This window comes from Peromyscus maniculatus, chromosome 1 (genome assembly GCF_049852395.1).
Source record: "Peromyscus maniculatus bairdii isolate BWxNUB_F1_BW_parent chromosome 1, HU_Pman_BW_mat_3.1, whole genome shotgun sequence".
Classification (NCBI taxonomy): domain Eukaryota; kingdom Metazoa; phylum Chordata; class Mammalia; order Rodentia; family Cricetidae; genus Peromyscus; species Peromyscus maniculatus.
Genome location: NC_134852.1, coordinates 135415821 through 135438449, shown reverse-complemented (window position 1 = coordinate 135438449; position 22629 = coordinate 135415821). Strand labels below are relative to the sequence as shown.

Genomic DNA, 22629 nt, shown 5'->3' with positions numbered 1-22629 from the left:
AGTGGATAAGAGCACCTGCTGCTCTTCCAGGGAACTCTGGTTTGATTCCCATCACCTACATGACCGCTCACAAGTAGACTCCAGTCCCAGGGATCTGCTGTCATCCCCTGGCCTCCATGGGCACTATACACCCATACACATAAAATACATTTTGAAAAGAAAGAAAAATAGGCCCATTACTATTCCTACCATCCGATTGCTGAGATATCTAAAGATCATTAGACATTATCTTATTATGTGCTCAGCGAGTAAGTGATGAATTCTGGAACTCACAACATTCCAGAGTCCCTTCAGTTACAAATTCTCTCTGGGTTTCAGTGGTTCATCTACTAACTTTCCCTTCCCATCACATTCTGTTGTTGGTGGACAGGAGGGCTCAGGGACCCACACTTCCTCATAGGATGCCCCACCTCTTGTAGATAACTAAGTGTTCTTCTACTAGAAGATGGGGACAGAGCCCTGCAGGCCTCCCGGGAGGTGTTATAGACCAGACCTGGTGACTGTCACCTCTGCCTCCATTCTCTCAGTCTCTCAGTGAACTGCAAAGCACAGGAGGGCTGAGAGATGTGTCTAGCTGTCTGCCCAAGACAGCAAGGAGGAGCTGCATCGTGTTTCCTGGAATCTTGGTCCCTAGAAACCATTGTGCCAACAAAATCTTAACCGCTTCTAAGATGAGTGAGTCTGGCCAGATGCCATAAACGGGGGTACTGGGGGTGTTAGAGAAGAGAGAGGGGAGAGCGCCTAGGATAGGCCCCTCTCTTCTACTCTGGGTTGGGATGTCGCAGCCACCGGGCATGGCCGCCCCCTCCTTCCTCTCCTCTTCCTTGTTCACTTGCCCTCTGGAATCCATTCTCAAGCTCTGCCATTGTTTGCCTGATTTCATTAAAATGCCACTGAGACACAGCTCCGCCATCGCCACTTCAGTCCTAAGTGGGGCATTTCTGCTGGATGGATCAATTTTTTAAATGACAGCATCTGTTTGCTTGTACACATTTATTTATAATTCTTCCCTTGGTGATTAGAACGGGGGGAGTTGGCAAGCAGGGAGCAGCTGTTTGCATTAGCGGGACGGAAGGGGGTGATTTGATTGGTGGAGTTTCAAAGCCCTGGCCAGAAGCAATAAAAAGGGAACAGATGCCCCCAAACACACAGTCCCCCGAGAGGGACCTATAAATCACATGCTGCCAGCCCCAGGGAAAGCCTGGGAAGCTGGGAAGTGGGGAGAGCCCACCCAGGCTTGTATGACCTCCTTGGCATCCAGGGAAGTGTGTGGTGGAATCATTTATGGAGTGCCTACTGTATACTCTCTTCCTCCCAACTCCTTCACTGGGCTGTCACTCTCAAATCTGTGTTCAGAGGCTGTTGCTTGGAATGTCCTGTTTAGCCTTGAGACCACAGCTCTGCTCTCTCATTCCAGACCTCTCAGCCCCCTCTCCTCCTCCCCTCTGATACTAGTAGTCTTTCCAATGTAACACACACCCATTTTTGCTCATGGATTTTCTGTCAGTTACATAGAATTTAATGGGCCCGCGGGCCTGGTGTGTCTCTTTTACCGCTGACACACGCGTGGCATGGAGCAGATGCTCCACGTGTACCAAAGCAGTGCGCAGACCTTTCATGTTGGTGAACATGCTGTCACTTTTTTTCTACCCCTCCCCTGAAATTTTGGGGCCACAGAAAGCCTAGGTCACTGGGGATGGCTCTTTGGGGATGCCAATTCTTGTTAAAAGCTTTGTGCACCAGGTCCTGGAGCACAGTAGGTGTTTAGTAAATACTTTCTAACAAGGAGATGGCCGAAGGACCCAGGCTGACACTCAGAGAGTGTTTAAGGCAAAAACCAGAGGTCATCCTGCTCTCTTCTTTTCCACACGCCCCCCCGCCCCAACCAGGTGCATACAACAGTGCCACCCAGGCATGCCTTCCCGGCATGCAAGCTCTGCCCCCAGCTCCTCTTTGGAAGCCACCCTCACCTTCCTTTAGCTCCTATGAGGGTTTGGGTGTCCCTCTTGGGCTCCGGCACTTTGATCTCTACACAGACTGACCTCATAAAACTGTCAGTCAGATCAAGTCCATCCTGCCTGCCAGTGGCTCTCCGTTGAATCCCTAGTCCTCACAGTCTGGTCTGGTTCTTTCTCCTCTCTCTGGGCTTGGTTGGCCACGCTGATCTTCTTGCTCCCTCTGACCATATTCCAGGCCTTTGGTACTTGCTGCTCCCACTTCTAGGACAGTCTTCTCCCTGGCTGGTTTCATAAATGACTTTTGCCCTTCAGGTATCAGCTTCAATGTGACTTCCTCGGGGAGGCCTTCCTGGAGCACTCCATTGAGGGAGGCCTTCCCTGAGCACTCCATTGAGGGAGGCCTTCCCTGAGCACTCCATTGAGGGAGGCCTTCCCTGAGCACTCCATTGAGGGAGGCCTTCCCTGAGCACTCCATTGAGGGAGGCCTTCCCTGAGCACTCCATTGAGGGAGGCCTTCCCTGAGCACTCCATTGAGGGAGGCCTTCCTGGAGCACTCCATTGAGGGAGGCCTTCCTGGAGCACTCCATTGACCACTAAACCATCGACCTAAGAGGTAAGGGCTGGGAGGCAATGGATGGGACCCATTCAGATGGGACCATATTTCTCCACTGCCTCCCATCTGCCTTTGTGTACAAAGCTGTGTGTTTTGACATATTCCTTTGTATCTTTTCTTTTGTCTGGGTCCCCCCCCTCCCCCCCTCCCCCGACAGCAGGCAGCTATTACCTTGGAGGAAAGGCTAAAGGAGAGGGAAGGGAAGGAAGAGCCCCTGTATTTTCTGATTCTTCTTTTTCAGAAGAGGAGGCAGGCCAGGAAGGTGCTACCAGGGGCTTCGGGAAACTTCTGGCGATCAGGACTCCTTCTGCAGACTGCTAAGAGTCCCTCTTGTTTGGGGAAGGAGGGGAGGGAGCAGTGGACCTGGGCAGTGAGCCAGATGGGTTCTCCTCCCTGTGCCTCCCTGGGGCAGTTGCAAGGACCTGCAGAAGCAGCTTTGGGAGGGCAAGCCTGAGTGCCGGGTCATGCTTGCTTTGGCCCATGTAGAATTTGAATTTAAAAAATAAAATTGTGAAGCGGAGGAGATGACTCAGCTGTTAAAGGTGATTGCCATCAAATGTAATGATCTGAGTTCTATATCCAGGACCACATGGTGGAAAGGGAGAACCAGTTCTCCTAAGCTGTCCTCTGAATAAATAAATGTAAATTAAAAAACTTGTGGCTGACATTTACAAGATTGGATATTTTGAATTTCTCTTGGAAATTCAGCCCCAAATGTGTCCTTTGCCTAGAAAAAGAGACCATGCGTCTGGCAATGGGCTGTCTTGAGGGTCCACTGGGAGCCTGGCAGGAACTCAATGTTTATAGTTCCCACCTCTGCCTGCCAGATCATATGATGCCTCCTCAGCCTGACCCTAGGGTGTGTGATGGAGTGTGTGTGTGTGTGTGTGTGTGTGTGTGTGTGTGTGTGTGTATTGGGATGCTTGAGGTTTCAGAGGTCACGTGGTGAGGAATGATGGGGATCCTAATGGTCACCATATTCACAGAGCGCATGCACTCTGGCTAAGTCCACTGAAACCGAAGCATTGTGCATGACCCCCCAGCTCCAAGACCCAGCCTCATAAAGAAGTGGAAAGGTCAGAGAAGACGCCATTAGGCTGGCAGGACAGAATGGAGGGTGAGAGTTTGAGAACCTGTGGGCCACTGGCATGTAAGTTGCTCTGTTATTAAGTATGTTGGCAGCTGGAACCCAGGACCTCGTACATGATAGTTAAGTGCTTTACCTAATGGAGCTGCTCCCTCAGAGCACAGGAGATGCTTAGGAAGAGGTCCATTTCCTTAGCAGGTTTGTTGATGAGCTGGAAGACTGCCACACACACCACTCATTCTTCAGGGTCCAGCTTGTCTCTGAAAAGAATTCATTTGCTGTAGGGGGCATGGCTTATCCCCCAGAGAGCCCTATGCATGCCTTCTGTAGTTAGTGTCAGCCTTCAGCCTTCATATAGACTGGTGCACCAGCCCCAGGGGTATGACTCAGCTGGTGTGGACTGGCCCCTAAGTTTTCTTACAGTTTGGAGGGCAGGCACCAAGGCTGCTGGTCTAGGGATCACAGTTTGAGAAAGACTTATTTGGAGGATCATTGCAATGACTTAAGTAGAGAATGGCAAGAAAAAGGAGGAGGAGAAGGCTAAAGAGAAGAAGAAAGAAGAGGAGGAGGAAGAAAAAGGATGAAGAGGAGAAGAAAGAATGGCAGGGATGGGTGGAGGAGGAGGAAAATGTTTGTCCAGGGTTCCATCGCACTGGTGCTGAGGAGACTCATTTCCTCCAGACCTCTTGGTTGCTAAGCAGTTTCCCAGGGTGACCCTGCTTCCTGGAAGGTGGATCTTGTTCAGGGGGCTTGCACAGGCCCATCATAGAACTATAGTAGAGGTGACAGTGAGCAGAGACTGGCCCTGGGGCTAGAAGATGGGCTTTTTGTTAGGGTCTTAGAGAAGTCCCACAAAAGACCACCATCCATGTATGCAATCATCAAGAGCATTTATTATCTTGAAAAGGTTTCCAGTATGCTGGGGCCCACCATCCCACACAAAGGCAAAATGGCGACAACCCTGAGAGGAACTCATAGGGTCCTTTTGTTCCTAGGGCAGTTAGGTCATTTTAGATATGATTGGGTCAAGCAAGTGGCAATCATATTAGTGTGTTCTAATTGGCCAGGGCTAGTCAGGGGCTGGTCAAGTCTATAGTTTTCCATTTTGGGGCAGGCCTTGATAAGTCCCAGGCTTTGTCCTTGAGCTGCTGTGGAGGCTGGCTGATCTAGTATGTATAGACTGTTGGGGCTGGCTCTGTGGCCCAGGCTTGGTGTGTCCCTGTTGTCAGGGACATCAGTGATTAATTGCCCTTTTTTGTGGCTTCCTCAGAAACTGTCTGTCCAATATCAAGTGACAGGAGTTAAGGCCTAGTTTTTAACTGAGTTATTAGGGCAGGCTGTCATGATATTTGCTTGGCCCTCTCATTTTCAGACCCATTGATGCTGTTACAGAGTTCTAATCCACCAGGGAAAGACCATAGACTGGATTCAAAATATAATTATATGAATTTATCAATTACTGTTGGCAGACCAACAGCCTTAAAGCCAGCTTAAAGGTGTATCATGAAGATGAGACTAGAGGAAGGGTTCGTAAGGGTGGGCACTGCAATGATCTCATTTGTATGGAGTGTGTAGCTAAGTAAGAATCTGCTTTGACTCCCCTCAACTGTGAGGAGCTGTCTCTCTCCCCATATATACAGTGATAAAGGACTGTCTCACTCCCTGGTACACAGAGATACATGGGTTCACAAAAGCCAGAGCAATTGATTAGTTATCTCACAGCAGTTTTACAGTTTTGGGGAGAAGGGCAAGGAGTCAGAGTTTCTGGGAGCTTATAATTTAGGAATTTCGAGTCGGAGCATAGGACAAATGGAGTCTTCCTTAGCTATCATTTTGAATTGTGTGGTCCTGGGCAAAGTGGCTTCTCTCTGAGCCTTGGTTATTCTAGCACCAAGATGATGATTCATCTTGCCAGGTTGTGTGTGGGTAAGGTGACCACTACAGCCTACCCTGAGCCTTCAACACCATGGGGGAGATAATTCAATGTCTGAGATCCCATTTGGAACTGTACATCTGAATTCTTCCAAGGACTTTGCACACGATCTGGGTCAGGGCTCCATCCTAGCTCATTTGACTAAGGTGAGGTCACAACATAGGTGTTTTGTAAATTGCTTTTGAATTGCTTTGACAACATTCCTGAAGGAAACAACTTAAGGGTAAAAAGACTTACTTTGGCTCAGAATAGGGGTGGTATGGCTGAGCAGTTCTGTCTGTGGCAGTGGGTGTGTTGCAGAGGCCGGTCACATCATAGTGGGCCAGGAAGCAGAAGAGGGAGGGATGCAGGACTGGGGACAGGGGTGTAATATTCCAAGTTACCCCCTCCCTGCTGCCACCTACTTCTACCACCTAGACCCTCACCTCCTAAAGGTTCCACAGCCTCCTCAAATAGTGCTATCAGTCAGGGAGTAAGTGTTCAGTACACTAGCATTCCCTGACCCAGGCCATCGTCATGTGCAGCTAGGCTATGACTGCTCCCTGAGGGCGGAGGGTAGCAGTCAATGGAAATGCACTGTTAGCGGCATCTTCCTTAACCAGGGATGGGATCCAGCCTTTCTAGTGTGCAGGAGGATGGAGCTAAGGCTGACCTCGGCCTCCTTCCGGAGTCACCTCCAGCAGGTTCTGTTTCAATGGTCAGGAGCTGAATGGAATAGGAGAGAGCACAATAAGGCACAGAGCCGCTCCACCCAGAGCCAGTGGACAGAAGGCTGTGGCAGGAAAGCCTGGTGCATTCCATGCAAACCTCAAGTCAAAGCCCACAGAGGAAAGGCCACCCCCGTGTCAGCCTGCCGGGCCCTGGACTTTTCTCTCTCCCACTCTACTGAGAGTGGCAGGTGCCAAAGCTTACAAACCAGCCCTGACACGTGGGTTCATGTAGAACACACAAGTGCCTTAATTTCTGGGCTGTTACCGGGTGGAACAACTTTCAGTCAGTTAAAGTGACATGCAGCAGCTGACATTTGGACAGCTCTCTTTGCAGGAGTGTCAAGAGTCAGTCATGCCACTTCGGGGCAGTTTCTTCCAGGGAGGGAAGAAAAGCTACAGGCTTGTGACCTTGGTTGTTCACATCCTGTTTCCCAAGAGGCTGGTACCCGCAGCTACAGGGTTCAGGGGAGCCAGCCGTTCATGTATTTGACATTTATGCATGCCAGGCACAGTTCTAGGTGGCCTATGGATTTTAATCCAATTAATTTTGTACCCCAACCCACTGATCTTGGTACTGTTCTCATTGTTATTTTACGGAAAGGGAAACTGAGGCACAGAAAAATAGAAATCTCTCAAGATTTCGTAACTGATTAGTGATAGAGCATGGATTTGAGTGGGGGGTGGTTCTGGGTTATTGCCCTGCATCAAGGGTGATCACCTGTCTGCTGTTTCTACTCACACCCCAGGCAAGAGTACGAGGCTCACAGATCCTATGTGTGATGCCAAGTTTCCTAGGTGTAACTCAAGCCAACACTACCATTCAGTGACACCTTCTGCTTCCTGCCCTAGGAGCTACCTCTTCCTAGGTACCCAGAAGCCCAGGATTGCCCCAGGCTATGGACTCCTTAGGGTTCTATGCTGGAGCATGGTGGCTGGGGGAGCCAGGCAGTGATCTCTAGATGGACTAACTTACACTAGACAAAGAAAAAGAAGAAATAAGAATGACTGCTAGGTTTTGGGTTTAGTCTGAACTCAAGTTTTTTGTGAAGCTTGGGGCTGAGGTCCTTACCAATTTATTTCACCCCTACCCCCAAGGTGCTGTGTGTGCTTTTTTTTTTGAGACAGGGTTTTTCTTGTGTAGCTTTGGAGCCTTTCCTGGAGCTCACTCTGTAGCCCAGGCTAGCCTCGAACTCACAGAGATCCACCTGCCTCTGCCTCCGAGTGCTGGGATTAAAGGCATGAGCCACCACTGCCTGGCTGTGTGTGTTAACTTTAAGGACATGACATCCTTCCTGTCCCCTGGAGAGCAGGAGGCTCTAGTGCTCCTGGGGAGGTATCATGGCCGAGTGAGCCCCTGGCTGCTGCCTGTGACCATGATGTTTCCTTTGGGCACAGGTGTCATTCATGTTGTCAAGTCATTTGTGCCACAATGTCAGAGTCAAATGTGACAGAGACCACATGACACCAGCTGAAATGACCTTTCATGACAAAACTGCTCTGGAAGATGGCAGAGCCACATCTGGGCAGAGCCACATCTGGGTAGAGCCAGGCTGCCTTGATGCCAGAAATTCCGACATTGGGGTATCTGTGAGCAAGAAATGTGTGCCTTTTTGGGTAAAATCCCAGTCTTCCTGGGGTTGGTTTGTCACAGCGCTCATATTACTTGTCCTAAGACACAGTGCCTGGCCTGCAGTAAGCACAGGGCTCAGTTTTGTTTCAGTGGCTGTAGCAAGACACCGTGACGCAAAGCAGCTTGGGGAGAAAGGGTTTTTCGGATTACAGTCCCAGGTTACAGTCCATTAGCATGCTTTCTCCATTCACAGTTTGGGGCCCAGGCAATCAAATGGTACTGCCCACATGCAGGGTGGCCCTTTACAAGGCTTTCAGAGGAATGTTGAGTGTTTCCTGGGTCAGAGTCCAGCCTGAACTGAACACAGACTGCCTGCCATCTTGGGAGGTTGGGACTTCACAGGCATTATGTGTGAGTGATGTCATATGGTTATTATGGCAGTGGTAGGTGGGTTTTGGATCTTAATGAACTGTCTCTTGGCTTAAAGCTGAAGATAAGAAAATCTGCTTTCTGTTGCCAAGATTGTGGGGGGTCCCTTAGAAGGCTGCTGTCTCTTGGGGATTGGATGGGATTCTGATGAAAACATCTGTTCCCAACTGGACCTCAGAAAGGAAAGAGAGGAGCCAGAGTCAGAGCCTGGCCACAGATGGCAGGTCAGCAGGTGGTGGATCTCACCCATTTCAAGAGCCTGGTGGGTGGGCTGGACATGTGTGGTCGGCTCTGCTCACCACCTCCCACATCTCTACCCCTTACTGTGTTCTCATCTACTCTGCGCCTTCCTGTGTGATGTGAGAAGTGTATTTGACTTTTTGTGCCTCGGTTTCTCCACCTGTAAAATAGAGACAATAATACCATCGACTTCTCGTGTCCTGAGGGCAGAGACATGAGCTCTGCCACATCACCTGACCCAGAGCGCCAGCTCGATGGCCAGGTCTGTCTTTGTAAGTGCGACATTATCAAAACAGACATGAATGCTACTCGTGACAAATAGGTTCTAAGATGAGGATGCAGTGAGTTATTAATCTAATAATTGCGGTTCCCACTTCCTGTGGCTCTCACAGCTGGGCAGCGGCTTTCCTGGAAGGGCTTGACAGAGGTAGTGAGGAGACAGATTCATTCATTCCCTTACTTCGCTTCTACTTCCTTGCTGTGTGACTTTGGGTCAGCCCCTAACCTCTCTATGCCTCAGAAGTTGTGAAGTGGGAATATTCACATGACCATGTACTCAGCACAAGGTTAGGGTGAAGGACGTGTTTCCTGTTCTAGCATCCTGTTCCGTCAGGCAGCTGGGCAAACACACTGGTCAGTCCAGCAAAGTCTAAGAGGAGTTAGACAGGTTGGGATCTGACAGGAAACCTGAAGCAGGACTGGGAATAGGAAGAGGGGAGGGAGACTTCCGGGAAACAGCCCTTAAGGAGGACCTCCGGCTCATCAGTGACCCTGCATATGCACGGACCTGAGAGTGAGTGCCTCCTTAAACTCACGTGCTGGGCGGAGACTGATTGCTTCTTAGGTCCTCCCCAAAGAAGCCACGCCCATGTCCCAGCGATTTGACCTGAGTGCAGACCCCATGGCAGCCACCACCACCAGCAGCAGAGTGTGTGGAGTGGAGTGTGTGCAGAGAGAATGCAACACTGCCAGGCACTGTTTTAGTTTTTGTACAGCGTGTGAGTGTGCTGAGCCCATTCCCTCCAGGCCACCTACCCTCCTGCCCCCAGTCCTCTCTGTCCCCTGGGGAAGTTTCACTGCTACTCTCATGTCATATGTATCTATAGAAAATCTAGCAATCACAAGTGAGGAGAAAATACGACATTTGTCTTCCTGAGACTGGCTTAATTTGCTTCATATGGTGGGTCCAGTGTGTCTAGTTTCCTGCAAACGCTATAACTTTGTTCTTTCATGGCTAAAAGAACTCTCTTGTGACTTCTGACACCCAGGGACAGTCTCCTTCCGTGGACCTTCCCTCCCAGTCCGCTGAGCAGCTGACCTTGCAGGGTAGGACTGGGCTGCCAGTCTGTGGATTGACAGGTCTCTGGCAGGTGTCCTGGGGTCTGGCCTGCGCGGCAGCTGCAGCCTTTGCTGTGATACTCTTTCAGTCTAACCTGAGAGCTGTCCCTTGGACCCTGGCTCACACAGGTGACAAGCCAGTGCATCCTGGAGGTTAGAAGCTGTCATTAGCCTCAGTCCTTTTGTTTGGAGACAGTCTCGCTGTGTAGTTCAGACCCCCCTCAAATTCCCAATCCTCCTGCCTCAGCTTCCTGGGTATTGGGATTACAGGTCTGTGTCATCACATCCACCTCCTTGAGTCTTAAGAGATGGCTAAGGCTGGTACACTGTGGTACACTGGAACTTCAACAAGCAGCTTCCCCGCCCCCCTGCTTTGGCCATCCTTCAAGGCACATGTACTTTTTCAGTTCTTGAAACAGACTGCGCATGTCCGGGAACAGCAGCAAGAAAGAGCTGCGTGGTAAGCTCTACACAGGACCCATCCATCAAGGCACATGTACCCATTCAGTTCTTTTTTTTTTTTTTTTTTTTTTTTTTTTTTTTTTTTTTTTTTTTTTTTTTTTTGATTTTTTCGAGACAGGGTTTCTCTGTGTAGCTTTGCGCCTTTCCTGGAGCTCACTTGGTAGCCCAGGCTGGCCTCGAACTCACAGAGATCCGCCTGGCTCTGCCTCCCGAGTGCTGGGATTAAAGGCGTGCGCCACCACGCCCGGCTAACCATTCAGTTCTTGAAACAGACTGTGCATGTCTGGAAACAGCAGCAAGAAAAAGCTGTGTGGAAAGCTTAACACAGGACATCACCATGGCCAGATCTGATGTGTGTGCAGTGAGGGAGCAGAGTTGGGTCTTCTAATGGCCCTGCTGGGTCTCTTCCCTTGGGCAGTTTCTAATGAGTGAGTATCCACTGTGAACCAGGGTCCCAAGGGTCTATGGTAGTAAAAACAACAGCAACAACAACAAAACAAAACAAACCCTGCCGTTGGAGCCAAGGAATTCACCAAGTTCTGTGAAGCTTGCTCAGTGGGAGCTTAGAGCAGGTTGGAAGGGCTGTAAGAGAAGAGCGGTGAGCCCCGATCCTGGGGAGGAAGGGCTGGAGCACTGAAAGTTTCTCAGACTGGCAGGCATTGTGCAGCCCTGTCAAAAACAAAACAAAACAAAACTTTTTTACCCAATGCTGGGCCACACCACGCTCAAGTGTTTCTGATATGAGGCACTGTAACAACACACACACACACACACACACACACACACACACACACACACACACACACACACACACCAGGGGAAACAGGGTTAACTGTGAGTCCTAACCCATAAGCAGATGGCCTTTTCGGCATTTAGGCAAGGTTTTCATTTCTGGAGCCAGCATTATTCCAGATTCCATTTCTGTTGGTGGTGGTGGTGGTGGGGATAGGGGCGTGGTGGGATGTAAAGTAGAATCTGCATTATTTCAAACTTTGAGCATACGTCAAGTCTTTATTTACATTTTTTAAATGCCTGACTTCTAGGACCCATGATGCAAATTTGCATAATGTGGGATGGTCGGTTTGGGGGTTCCCTGACAAGACTGGGTGAGTAGGAAGGCTTTTGAGGGGTAAGAAGTTTCTGCTTGAGTACTGGTCCTCCATGTTTGTGATGGGGGCTGCTATCAGAGGGGAGGGGAGGAGCCTCAGAAAGGCTCATCAGTTACGCCTTACACTTTCTGTGTAAGCAAGAAGATCGGAGTTTGAATCCCTAGCACCCATGTGAAAAACGGCATGGCTGTGCATGCTCATGTGTCTGCGGGCTCAGCATTATGGGGCAGCGATGGGAAGATCCTGGGAGCTGGAAAGTCAGCCAACCTGGCCCAGTGAGCTTATGGTTTAGTAATAATAATAATATTCTTATTAAAATAATAAGGCAGAGCATTGGCTGCTTTTCCAGAGGTCCTGAGTTCAATTCCCAGCAACCACATGGTGGCTCACAGCCATCTATAGTGGGATCTATGCCCTCTTCTGGCATGCAGGCATGCATGAAGATAGAGTACTCATACACATAAAATAAAAATAAATAACTAAAAACTAATAATAAGGCAGAGAGCAGTTGAAGAAGACACAAAATGTTCCTCTGGTGTCTACATTCATGTGCATTTTCCATACACAAATACACGGACACGAAAACCCAGGTGGCCCAGTGCTCTGCATTCTTAACAGTGACTTCATGGGACCTTGATGTGGGCAGTAAGAACGCTGGGTGTGTGAGCTCCATGGAGGGTGTAGTTGCTTGCTGCTGGAACAAGATATGTGACAGAATCAACTTGATAAAGGAAGGACCTCCTTTGGCTCACTGTTTCAGAGGGTCTGGTCCGTGGGCACTCAGCCCCTGCTTGGCCAGAACATCGCAGTGGTGGAGCCCTTGGTGGAGGCCATTCTTCACGTCACTACAGCCAGGAACCATAAGGGCAGAACAGCCTATGCTCACCCAGGGACCTACCTCCTCCAGCTGGATTTCACCTCCTGAAATATGTGGCATTTCCCAAGATAGTGCCACCAGTCGGGGACCAAACATGAGCCTGAGGCTCAAGGATATTCATATCAGAGCAGCACAGAGGGGGGTTTTTCTGGACAAGACAAAGACACAGATGTGGCTCTTTTGCAAAGGACCCTCCTAGGTGGCAGCAAGAACAGACTCATGGTCCTCAAGGCTTGGGATGTAGTGCATGGAACCTGAAACAGGCCTGCAACCATGCAGAGGATCCTTAGGACTACATGTCACCTCCCACAAGGCAGGCGTCAATGAGCATTGTACATCATAGCGACCTTGTTGGTAACGATGATCAGGAACTTGCTGGGCACCAGGCCTGGCTCTTCCTGGTTTAAATATATCAACTCATAGGTCCCATTATTACCCTTGTTTTACAGATAAGGACATTGAACACAGATAAATATAGCAACTTCCTCAAGGCCACACAGCCAGTGAGTGGCAGAAAGAGAGCTGAATTTGGGCAAGAGACCACCAAGAGGAGGGACTCTGGGAGCCATCATCACTGATGGGGGTGTGACTTCATTTAGAAATGTGAATAAATCAGCAGGGAGAGACACATTCTAAGGAGACACCTGTACTGTCTGTGGAGACAATGTATCCATGATGGCATTTCCCTGGGGATCTCACAATCAGGAAAGGAAAAGGTTGAAGCCAGTGTGGCCAGAGGAGCTTATCTATCAGAGAGAGCCCACAGAGTTCTGACAACTTCTCAGACCACCTTGCAGCAGAGACTGGAGGCCATCAGTGATGGGCGACCCCACCCTGACAAGGACTGCTTAGCCACACATACCTCCTGCCCTCCCTTTGACCCGGAAGATGAACTTAGGAGGTCACTGGACTTCTTTGATTCTTGTCTCTCTCCCCCAGTTCTGCCACTTTCTCTCCTGTTCACTGTTACCTGCTGTTTTGTTGGTCTGTTAAGGAAAGGTGGCTGGGCCTAGCTTGTTAGGGCGGCCAGGTTGCTTCCTGTCTCTCCGCTCATTCTGAGATCACGGGCCTGTCACGTTAAGACCTGATCTACAGTCTAGAGAAAGCAGGCTTCTGTGTGCCCCCCCCTCCCCCCGGCCCTGGCATTGGCTTGTTTGGGCTGCTGGAGGCACTGCCACAGGCCCCACGGCAGCATCGTTCTCCCTGCTTCAGATGTTGGCCAGTTCCTGGTCAAGGTGCCTACAGACCCGGGCCTGGTGGATTAGACCCTGGTCTTCGGCCTCAGTCTCTCTGTGCCCACTGATGCCACTGAGTGGCATCTTCCTCCCATCTGTCCTGTTCTTCAGCTGGAGATGGGACCCATTTAACATGGAGTTTCCTCCAGCCAGAATTGAGGAGAAGGATGCGCCTGTCATACTTTGCTTTAGTTCCTATGTCAGGTGCAGAAAGATAGCCCCCAGGGACACCAGAGGAAAAAGAAGGCATGCATGGAAGCGGACCTGGTGGGTGCCAGGAGACCTCGAGTTGTTGCCGCCCACCAATCTTGGAGCCAGGACTTCCACGAGTGACATTCAGGAGAAAGAGGGAGTGGGTGCATGGGGCGTTGGAGATGGGTATGTTTATGTGAGGAGAAGAGACCAGTTGTGTGTTCCTGGTATTGGGACCCACTATTTTAATGAGAGGAAGGGGCAAAGGACAGCCATGGGAGCCCCCTGGTGGCAAGCCTGGGTAGTGTTGCCCTGGTTGGAGAGTAATGAGAAATGAATAATTATAAGTTGCAGTCAGGCTAAAGATTTGCATATAGGGGACCACACAAATGCATACTGTACATACACACGTAGACATGCATGTTCACACATGTACATGCATGAAGGCACAGCTCCAGCCTACTATAAGTGACCCGTTGTCTAATGAAGGTTCCATAGAGGTGGAGGAATAAATTACAGGAATAAATTCTGTCTATTAGCTGTGGCTTCTCCCTGGTCTCCTTCATGGGAATCCCCTGACCACATTCCTTCCCATGAAGCCACAGCCCTTCCAGAGATGGGAGAACAATCTTGAGGTGACCTCAACTTTAGGTGTTTGGAAAGACATCAATGAAGAACTCAGCCCAACCACCTGGGAGTTTCTGTGAAGGGGACTTTAGAAGTTGGGGCTCCGTTGGTTTCAAAACTGGATTTTCCAGTACTGGAGCCACATCTTCACTTAGGGGAGAAGCAGAGGCAGGGCACAGTTCTAAGAGTGTCTACAAGCTGATCCTCTCGGATTCCAGGAGCTCACCTCTGCCAGCTAGCATCTCCCTTCCTCCCTCCTTCTTCCCTTCCTCCCTCCCCCTCTCTTCCTCCCTGTCTCTTTCCCTTTCTTCCTGCTTGCCTTCCTTCCTTCTTTTCATTTTTTAAGTTGAAATTTAAAATTTTAAAAATTACATTAATTAATTAATTTAGTGTGTGTGTGTGTGTGTGTGTGTGTGTGTGTGTGTGTGTGTGTCCGCTTATTCTGTGATACACACATGGCAGCCAGAAGACAGCTTGTGGGAACTGGTTCTTTCCTCCCACCAGGTGGATTTTGGGAATTGAACTCAGGTTTTCAGGCTTGGTGGCAAGCTTTTACCTGCTGAGCCATATTGCCAGCCCTCTAGTTGACATTGTCCAGTGCTTGCCTGCTGCCTGCCCCTTGCCGGCCACCCTACTTCACCCCTTTTCTCACTCCTCACATGCACTCTCTGGTGCATTTTAAACATTCCCAAAGTTCTACGTGAAGAATTGACTTAGCCTTTGAATTGGATTTTATTACGGTAGTCCCTCCGTATGTTTAGAGACTATGTCCCAAGTCCTCAGTGGGTGTCTCAAGCCTTTACACACTGTTTTCTGTGTGCCATGTGGTGTTGCCATAGCGCACAAGATGGGATCCATTCTTCTGCCTTTCATGCCCAGGTGCCTCCTTTGAACACTGCTCTTGCTCTCTGGAGCTCTTGGTAAGTAAACTAAGGGTTATTGAACACAAGCCCCGGGATCCCCAGCAGTCAGCCTCGTAAGGGAGATGGCTAAGTGAGTAACAGATGAATGGTACATACGATGTAGACGTGCAGCGCAGAACGGCGAGCCATGGTCTGGGCAAGATGCTGCATTGCTTGCGCTTCTGCTGCTGTCATAAAATGCCGCGAGCAAGGCAACTGATAGAAAAAGCTTCCAGAGGGACACGAATCCACTCTGGTGGCACAAGTGTGGCAGCAGGTGGCAGGCATGGCAGCAGGTAGCAGGGAGTCAGAGCTCACATCTCAACTGCAAGCCGAAGTAGCTCATGGACTTAAATTCTCAAAGCCCCACCTCAGTAAGCTGCTTCCTCTAGCAGGGCCACACCTCCTAACCTGTCCAGACAGCTGCCTGAGTGTAGGGTGGGGGTGGTGGGGTGTTAGTGGGGGGTGTTGGGAGTGTCTCATTCAAACCACCGAAGATGATTTTATCACACTGCTCAGAATAATGCATGGTTTAATAAGATTTTTAAAAAGAACTTATTCAGTTTTATTTTATGTGTGCTTGTTTGCCTGCACTCACGTGTGTGCACTATGTGTGTGCCTGGTGCTGGAGGAAGACACCAGATTCACTGGGAAAGGAGTTACAAACGGCTGTAAACTGCCGTGGGTGCTGAGACTAGAACCCAGGTCCTCGGTAAGCGCTCTTAGCCAGGACGCCACCTCTTCAGCCTCTAGTTCACGTCTTAGATCTCATGTGCTCTTTGTGTGATTTCCCCTGTAATCTCTTCAGAGCACAGTTGACTGTAGGTAACTAAAATCATGGGCTGTGAAACCCCGGATATGATGCCCCCCCCTTCCCCTGTTTCTCTCTGCTGTCACTACCTTTTTCTGTTGACCCCGATCCAGGCACATCGGCCTCCTTGGTGTATCTGGGTCTCTTTAGCTCTACTCCTGCCTCAGGACCTTTGCATGCTCCCTTCGCTAGACTCACTCCAGACATCTCCACGACTGACATCCTCTGTTCCTCCAGGTCTTTCCTCCAAGTTCCTTCTCTCCTGCACTTTCTCCTGGATCTAGAGCCACAGCATCTCTCCCCCCTCCCCCCTCCTTTGTTTTCCTAAAATTACCGACTATCTTTTCCCACTCTGTGTGCGGAACTTTCTGATTGTGTCCATTGTTTTCCCACGCACAGGGACATGAGGTCCCGCTGCTTCCTTCTTTGGGTGTCTTCCAAGCCAGGGCCCTGTAAGCCTGTGCCGAATGTGGGAAAAAATGAGCGGCATCCCTTTTCACAGAGGAGAAGACTGAGGCCCAGATAACCAAGTTGATCATTTGTCCAGCAGACAGGGGAATTCAAGCTCCTACTAACTCCAAAGTGAGGAGGGTGGGGCTACCTGGCTGAAGGGCTGGGGTCTTTCAAGGTGGGTCACTCAGTGAATTGCTCTTAGGTCTCGGGTGTCTGTAGTTGAATTTGCAGTCTATAGGAGCCAGGGAAGTTGCAGGTAGCCACAGATGTTGGAAGGTTTTATGGCACAGAGGCCTGCCTGGCCATCATCTTCTTTATTTTGTTTTAATGGATGGGAACTCCCCTTCCCCCACCCGAGACAGGGTTTCACCATGTAGCTCAGGCTTGCATTTAATTCATTTGTAATCCTCCTGCCTCCCAGGCATGGGATTATAGGCACAAAGATGTCTGAATACACGAGTCTCAAAACAAAATCCCTTTCCATGAGGACCCTGAGGCTTCTATTACAGAACTTGGGAGTGAGCTTGAAGTTTGGTCTAGACCAGGGCAGTTACGTGGTTAATTGCACCAGTGTGTCCATTAGCTGACATAATCAGCGAGTGAATTAACTTCTGCTTTTCGAGCTGTATTTTAAAGGCATTTTTTTAAATGCAGTTTTTTTTGAGTCTCTGCACTCTTCAGAAATTAAATTTAGACTGTGATTTTATTACCCTTTTTATTTAATTTATCCTAACGGTTGCATTCAAGCTGTGAACCAGCTGTTGACTTTGAAAAAACATTGTTCAATTTGAAGGGAACATTTTAAAACTTAATGTAATGGCTGTTAGTAATCACCACAGCGATTATACTCCGTAGCATCATGCCGCACACACGGCTCAGTGGGGAACTAGGAACAGGATCTGAGTGGGCAAGAGGCAGGGGTATGGGCCCTGGGGTGGAGGGGGCAGCTGACCACAGTGGTCCTTTTGGGGGCAAGGCTGTGGGGAAGGAAGGTGTCCACACAGACCTGGCTAACTCCCGCCTTCTGCCAGTCTCTTTCTGGTTAGACCCTCCCCTGCAGCTCTGCCCTTCTCTCTGCCCTTTGTCCCTGATAGAACAGTAGGAGAAGTTCCGAGGAAAGGTGGAATTCAGGGCCTCAACTTGGACACTGCCTATCAGCTGCTCCCTCCTGCCTTTGTGCCCATCTACCTACCCATTGGCTGCATCCCCAGTCATGGTGGAAGGCCGCATCTTGCAGATCTGCAGACCTTCGTGGTCTCTGGGTCCCAGGCACAAATCCTTTTTCTATTGAGGTGTCTGTCTTTGCAGTGCATCTCCCATGAGGGAATAAAGCCCGGCTGGCACTCATTTTATGTTTCATCCTGGTTACATGATGATCTTGGGCTGTGGGGCAGATGTGATGCCTGCAGAGGCTGGAAAAGCACCCACTGCGCACAAAGATTGGTTTTCTCTTGAGGCCTGCAGACTAGAGTGAAGGGCCTAGGCTAGCCTGCCGGCCGATGAGCCCACCAATGGAACACAGCAGAACTGGCCTGGCTGATGCCCCCTGGAAGTGGCCTGTTCACCTGTGTGGTAAGCCATCTCCATGAGCAAGCCCAGTAAACTTATCAAATCTAGCTTTAGTCCGGTGACAGCAGATCACAGTGGGACAATGTGACAGAATAAAAGTAAGGGTTTGACCCCCCTTGTTGGCCAAACACTAATCTTTCCTACTTCTTTTGGCAAGGCCCACTACCCATCTGTGGGAATGTTAAGTGACCTGGAGCTCAGGACCCAGAGCACATTCAGGTCTGCAGAGCAGAGTGGGAGGGCAAGGATGGTTTGACAAGGATCTAGATTTGATGTTAGAAAAAGTGGCTGTGGCTTTATGACACTGTGTTTTGCAGCAGCTCACTTTATATTAACAGTGAATTGAAACTGTTGGTAGGTATTAAATTGTGCCTCATTGATGCCAGACATTGCACTTGGCCTTGGGGATATGCAGCTCAGGGTGGGCATGAGTTTGGGCCTGGGCCACTGGTGCACCACAGCACGGTGATCACACCGGCTTGTAGACTGGCCTGGTCCTGGGTGGTTGAACCATCCTGGCTCTCTCACTCTGCTCTGCAGACCTGAATGTGCTCTGGGTCCTGAGCTCCAGGTCACTTAACATTCCCATAGATGGGCAGTGGGCCTTGCCAAAAGAAGTAGGAAAGATCAGTGTTTGGCCAACAAGGGGGTTCAAACCCTTACTTTTATTCTGTCACATTGTCCCACTGTGATCTGCTGTCACCGGACTAAAGCAGTGGAACAACTGATGACGAACAGACGTAGTTCTCAACCCGTGGGTCACGACGACAATTTACAACAGTAGTAAAATACAGTTATGAAGTAGCAGTGAAAATAATTTTATGGTTGGGGGTCATCACAACATGAGGAATTGTATTAAGGGGTAGCAGTATTAGGAAGATTGAGAACCACTGCTCTAAATTTAACCCTAACTAATCTTCTCTCTCTCTCTCTCTCTCTCTCTCTCTCTCTCTCTCTCTCTCTCTCTCTCTCTCTCTCTCTCTCCACCCTCTCTCAGACAGAGAGAGAGAGAGAGAGAGAGAGAGAGAGAGAGAGAGAGAGAGAGAGAGAGAGAGACTCTCTATTTAGTCCTCGATATCCTGTAACCCTGTAACTCTGTGTAGACAAGACTGGCCTGGAACTCATAGATATCCTCCTGTGTCTGGCTCCCGAGTGCCGGTTTAAAGGCACGTGCCACTATGCCTGGACTAATCTTTTTTCTTTATAAGTTGATTATCTTGTATTTGAATAACAGAAAGTTGACTAACACACTTGGAGATGATAACTACCATTGCTTTTTCAGGCAGGACAGGGATTGAACCTTGGGCCCCATGTGTGCCAGGTCAGGGTTCTAGCACTGAACCCCGGTCCTGACCCACCACCATTGCTAGTTTGCTGTTTATACTATCACTGACCAATCGAGGTGAATTACTCAGATAGTCTCTGGGCCGAGGTTGGCTTTCCAATCCCTGGTAATGGGCACCCTGGGGTGGTCAAGTTGCCTGTCCCCATCCTGCCTGTGTCTATTAGTCAGAGGTCTCGAAAGGAACACAACAGACAGAATGAATGTGGGAGAGGAGGAACCAAGATCCCCAAAATCTGCTCCTCCAGTGACCTCAATTCCTCCCACTAGGTTCTACTTCCTAAAGATGCCACCGCCTCCCAGAGGCAGAAAAGCTGGTGACCAAGCCTTGGAGCCATTTCAGATTCTAAGCATAAAAGGAGGTAATGGCTAGTGCTGTTTGCTGGGCAGTGTGGCTCTCTTGTGTTGGGAAAGTAGGTAGGGTCATGTGACTCTGTCTGACCAATGAGTTGTGAGCAGAAATGAGACTCTCCAGAGATCACTCTTCTTCTCATTTGATGACCAATCAAAATGCTTCAGACAAGTGCTGCACTGTTAACTTGGTCCAGCATGAAAACTCACAGAAACACAGACTCCAGATCAAGACTGCCTTGGGTGAAGTGTCCTAGGCAGTTTCACCAGAACCTGTGCTCAGGGAGCAGAGGTTGCAGGGCCAGGCAGATGGGGGGCAGGCCTTCTAGAGAGCTCTGGAACTGGATGGTCCTTTAGCAATGCCCTAGGCTTGGCCAGTAGGCTGGGCTTCTGTAGCTCCATGGCAGCGTGCTCCATCCGTGACCAAACCTGGGAAGATGGAATAATGTTGGGGTGTGGGATTGTCCCCCTGGAGACAGTCCCAGGACAGAGGTGACTGCTGAGGGCTATAGCAGTGTGACCAGCAGCTGGAGAGAGTCGGGGAAGGGGGGCTTGACCTGGGTGCTGTCAGCCTACAGGAGCTGGTTATTACAGTTCAGGAATTCTGTGAGCTATGGACTACAGCCACCAAGAAACCCATTTCAAACTCACAGTTAAACGCATCCCTTTAAAGACAAAGGGAGCAAACACCCCAAACATAAAGCTTCTTTTTAGCTACTTTTTCTGACACAGATGCCTCACGGAAGGAGGTCTCTTTTGGTCCACGTTTTAGCCTACCCTGGTGGGGAGGGCAGGACAGAAGGTCCCTCTGTGGTGACAGGAGCAGGAGGTAGAGGCTTCCTCACATGGTGGCCAACAGAAAACACAAGGGAGCACAAGACTGGAGCCAGAAGTGACTATAACCTTTGAAGGCTGTCCTCTAGTGACCCACTCCACTAACCACGCCTTCCCTCCCCCATGGTCCATGTCTTTCAAAGTGGTGCCACCAACTGCAGACCGAGTGCTCAGTGTGTGAGCCCAGAGGGGACATTCAAGTCTGAACTTCCTAACTGTTGTGCGTTTTGCTCTTTCCAGAGTCTCTGAGTGACTCACAGTTGTGCAGTAGAAGCTCCGCTTCATGGTGCTGTGTCATCCCACAGCGCTTCCCAGCCCCGAATGCAGGATCCTCTGTAGCTGAAGAAAATGTCCATGGAAGCCAACGAACGCTACAAGTCACAACTTTATTAGTTGTCTGGATGTCTGGATTTGGGAAAGTTACAGGAAAAAATGCTGCTGAGCCGTATTTGAATTGCAAGCGCTTTCTAGGAGCCTCCTCTGACCACGTGGTAATTAGAGCTCCATATTTTGTCACCTTCAACTGTGTATCATGTATCCTCTATGTCAGTAAACAATAAGCACATATCCATAAAAGCACACACTCACACTGCTTTCCCCCAGGATCATCACGAAGCACTTGCAGCTGGGGAAATTGTTCTTTGGTTATTTTTTTTAACTTAAAAAATTACGTTGTATTTATGTGTATGTGTGCATGTATATGGCCATGTGAGTGCAATTGCCTTCAGCCAGAAGGTGTCAGATTCCCTGGAGTTGGAGTCACAGGCAGTCGTGAGCTGCTGAATGTGGTGCTGAGACTGAACTCTGGTCCTCTATAAGGACAGTGTCTTAGGGTGTCTATTGCTGTGAAGAGACACCATGACCACGGCAACTCTTATAAAGGAAAACATTTGATTGTGGTGGCTTACATTTTCAGAGGTTTAGTCCATTATGATCATGGTGCAATATGGTGGCATTCAGGCAGACATGGTGCTAGAGAAGCAGCCGAGTGTCCTACATCTTGATGTACAGACAACAGGAAGTAATGTGAGGCACTGGGTGTGGCTTGAGCATATATGAGACCTCAAAGCCCACCTCCACAGTGACACACTTCCTCCAACAAGACCACACCTACTCCAACAAGGCTGCACTTCCTAATAGTGCCTCTCCCTTTGGGGACCATTTTCTTTTGAACCACGCCAGGCAGCAAGCACTCTTAATTGCCATTATCGTTGTATATCACTGAACCTGATAGGGCTGTTTGTTACCGCAGTATAACCTCACCTATACTGACTGACACACTTAGGCACTTAATTCTCTAGGTTGTAGTTTCCTCACCATGGTACTGCTTGCAAGGTTCCATAGAGAAGCAGAGATGGTCTATGTTTTCCCAATACCCAGCAGGCATTCAACAGCAGTGGTTACTCTTATTGATAGAAAATTCTTACAATTCACCATTTATTTGATGGAAAATTCTTTTGACCTAATAAATACAAGACCTCTTTGTATAGTTGGTGGTGTGGTGTGGAGGCAATATGTCCCCCAAAGGTTTGTGCACCGGATACTTGGTCCCCAGTATGGCAGTGTCAAAGTACTGGCGCCTCTAGGATGTAGGGCCTGAAGGAGGTGATTAGGTAATTGGCTATGCCCTCAAAATGGGAATGGATCGTGTTTCCTGCGACTGGATTAGTTTTTAAAAGGTGAAGTCAGAGTCCTACCTTGTGGCTTCCTTTTGCTTTTTTGCCATGTGTGAGACAGCCAAGGGGCTCTTGGAGTGATGGGAATCTGGAGTTGTGGGCCCTTCCTCCATTAGAATTGTGAGTCAAATAAACCTTTTTATTTTTAAGTTACTCAGCTTCCAATATAGCAAATAAGACAGTTAGAGGAATGAGGTATAGAGGACGCGGTGTTCTCTTTGTCTCTCAATTTTTGAGGCAAGGTCTCACTATATCCTAGGCTAGCCTAGAACTCATTATATAATCCAGGTGACCTCAGATTTGCAGGTCTC

The 22629-nt window shown here is 49.4% G+C and overlaps 2 long non-coding RNA genes across 2 annotated transcripts; both read left to right on the top strand.

Annotated features, from left to right (window-relative positions):
• Positions 1-262: 262 nt before the first annotated feature.
• On the top strand, positions 263-21230 carry LOC143268678 (uncharacterized). The gene is made up of 3 exons (XR_013044757.1): positions 263-675; positions 19728-19819; positions 20883-21230. It is a non-coding gene; the product is annotated as an uncharacterized LOC143268678 (long non-coding RNA).
• On the top strand, positions 1879-3092 carry LOC143268679 (uncharacterized). The gene is made up of 2 exons (XR_013044758.1): positions 1879-2571; positions 2813-3092. It is a non-coding gene; the product is annotated as an uncharacterized LOC143268679 (long non-coding RNA).
• Positions 21231-22629: the final 1399 nt, after the last annotated feature.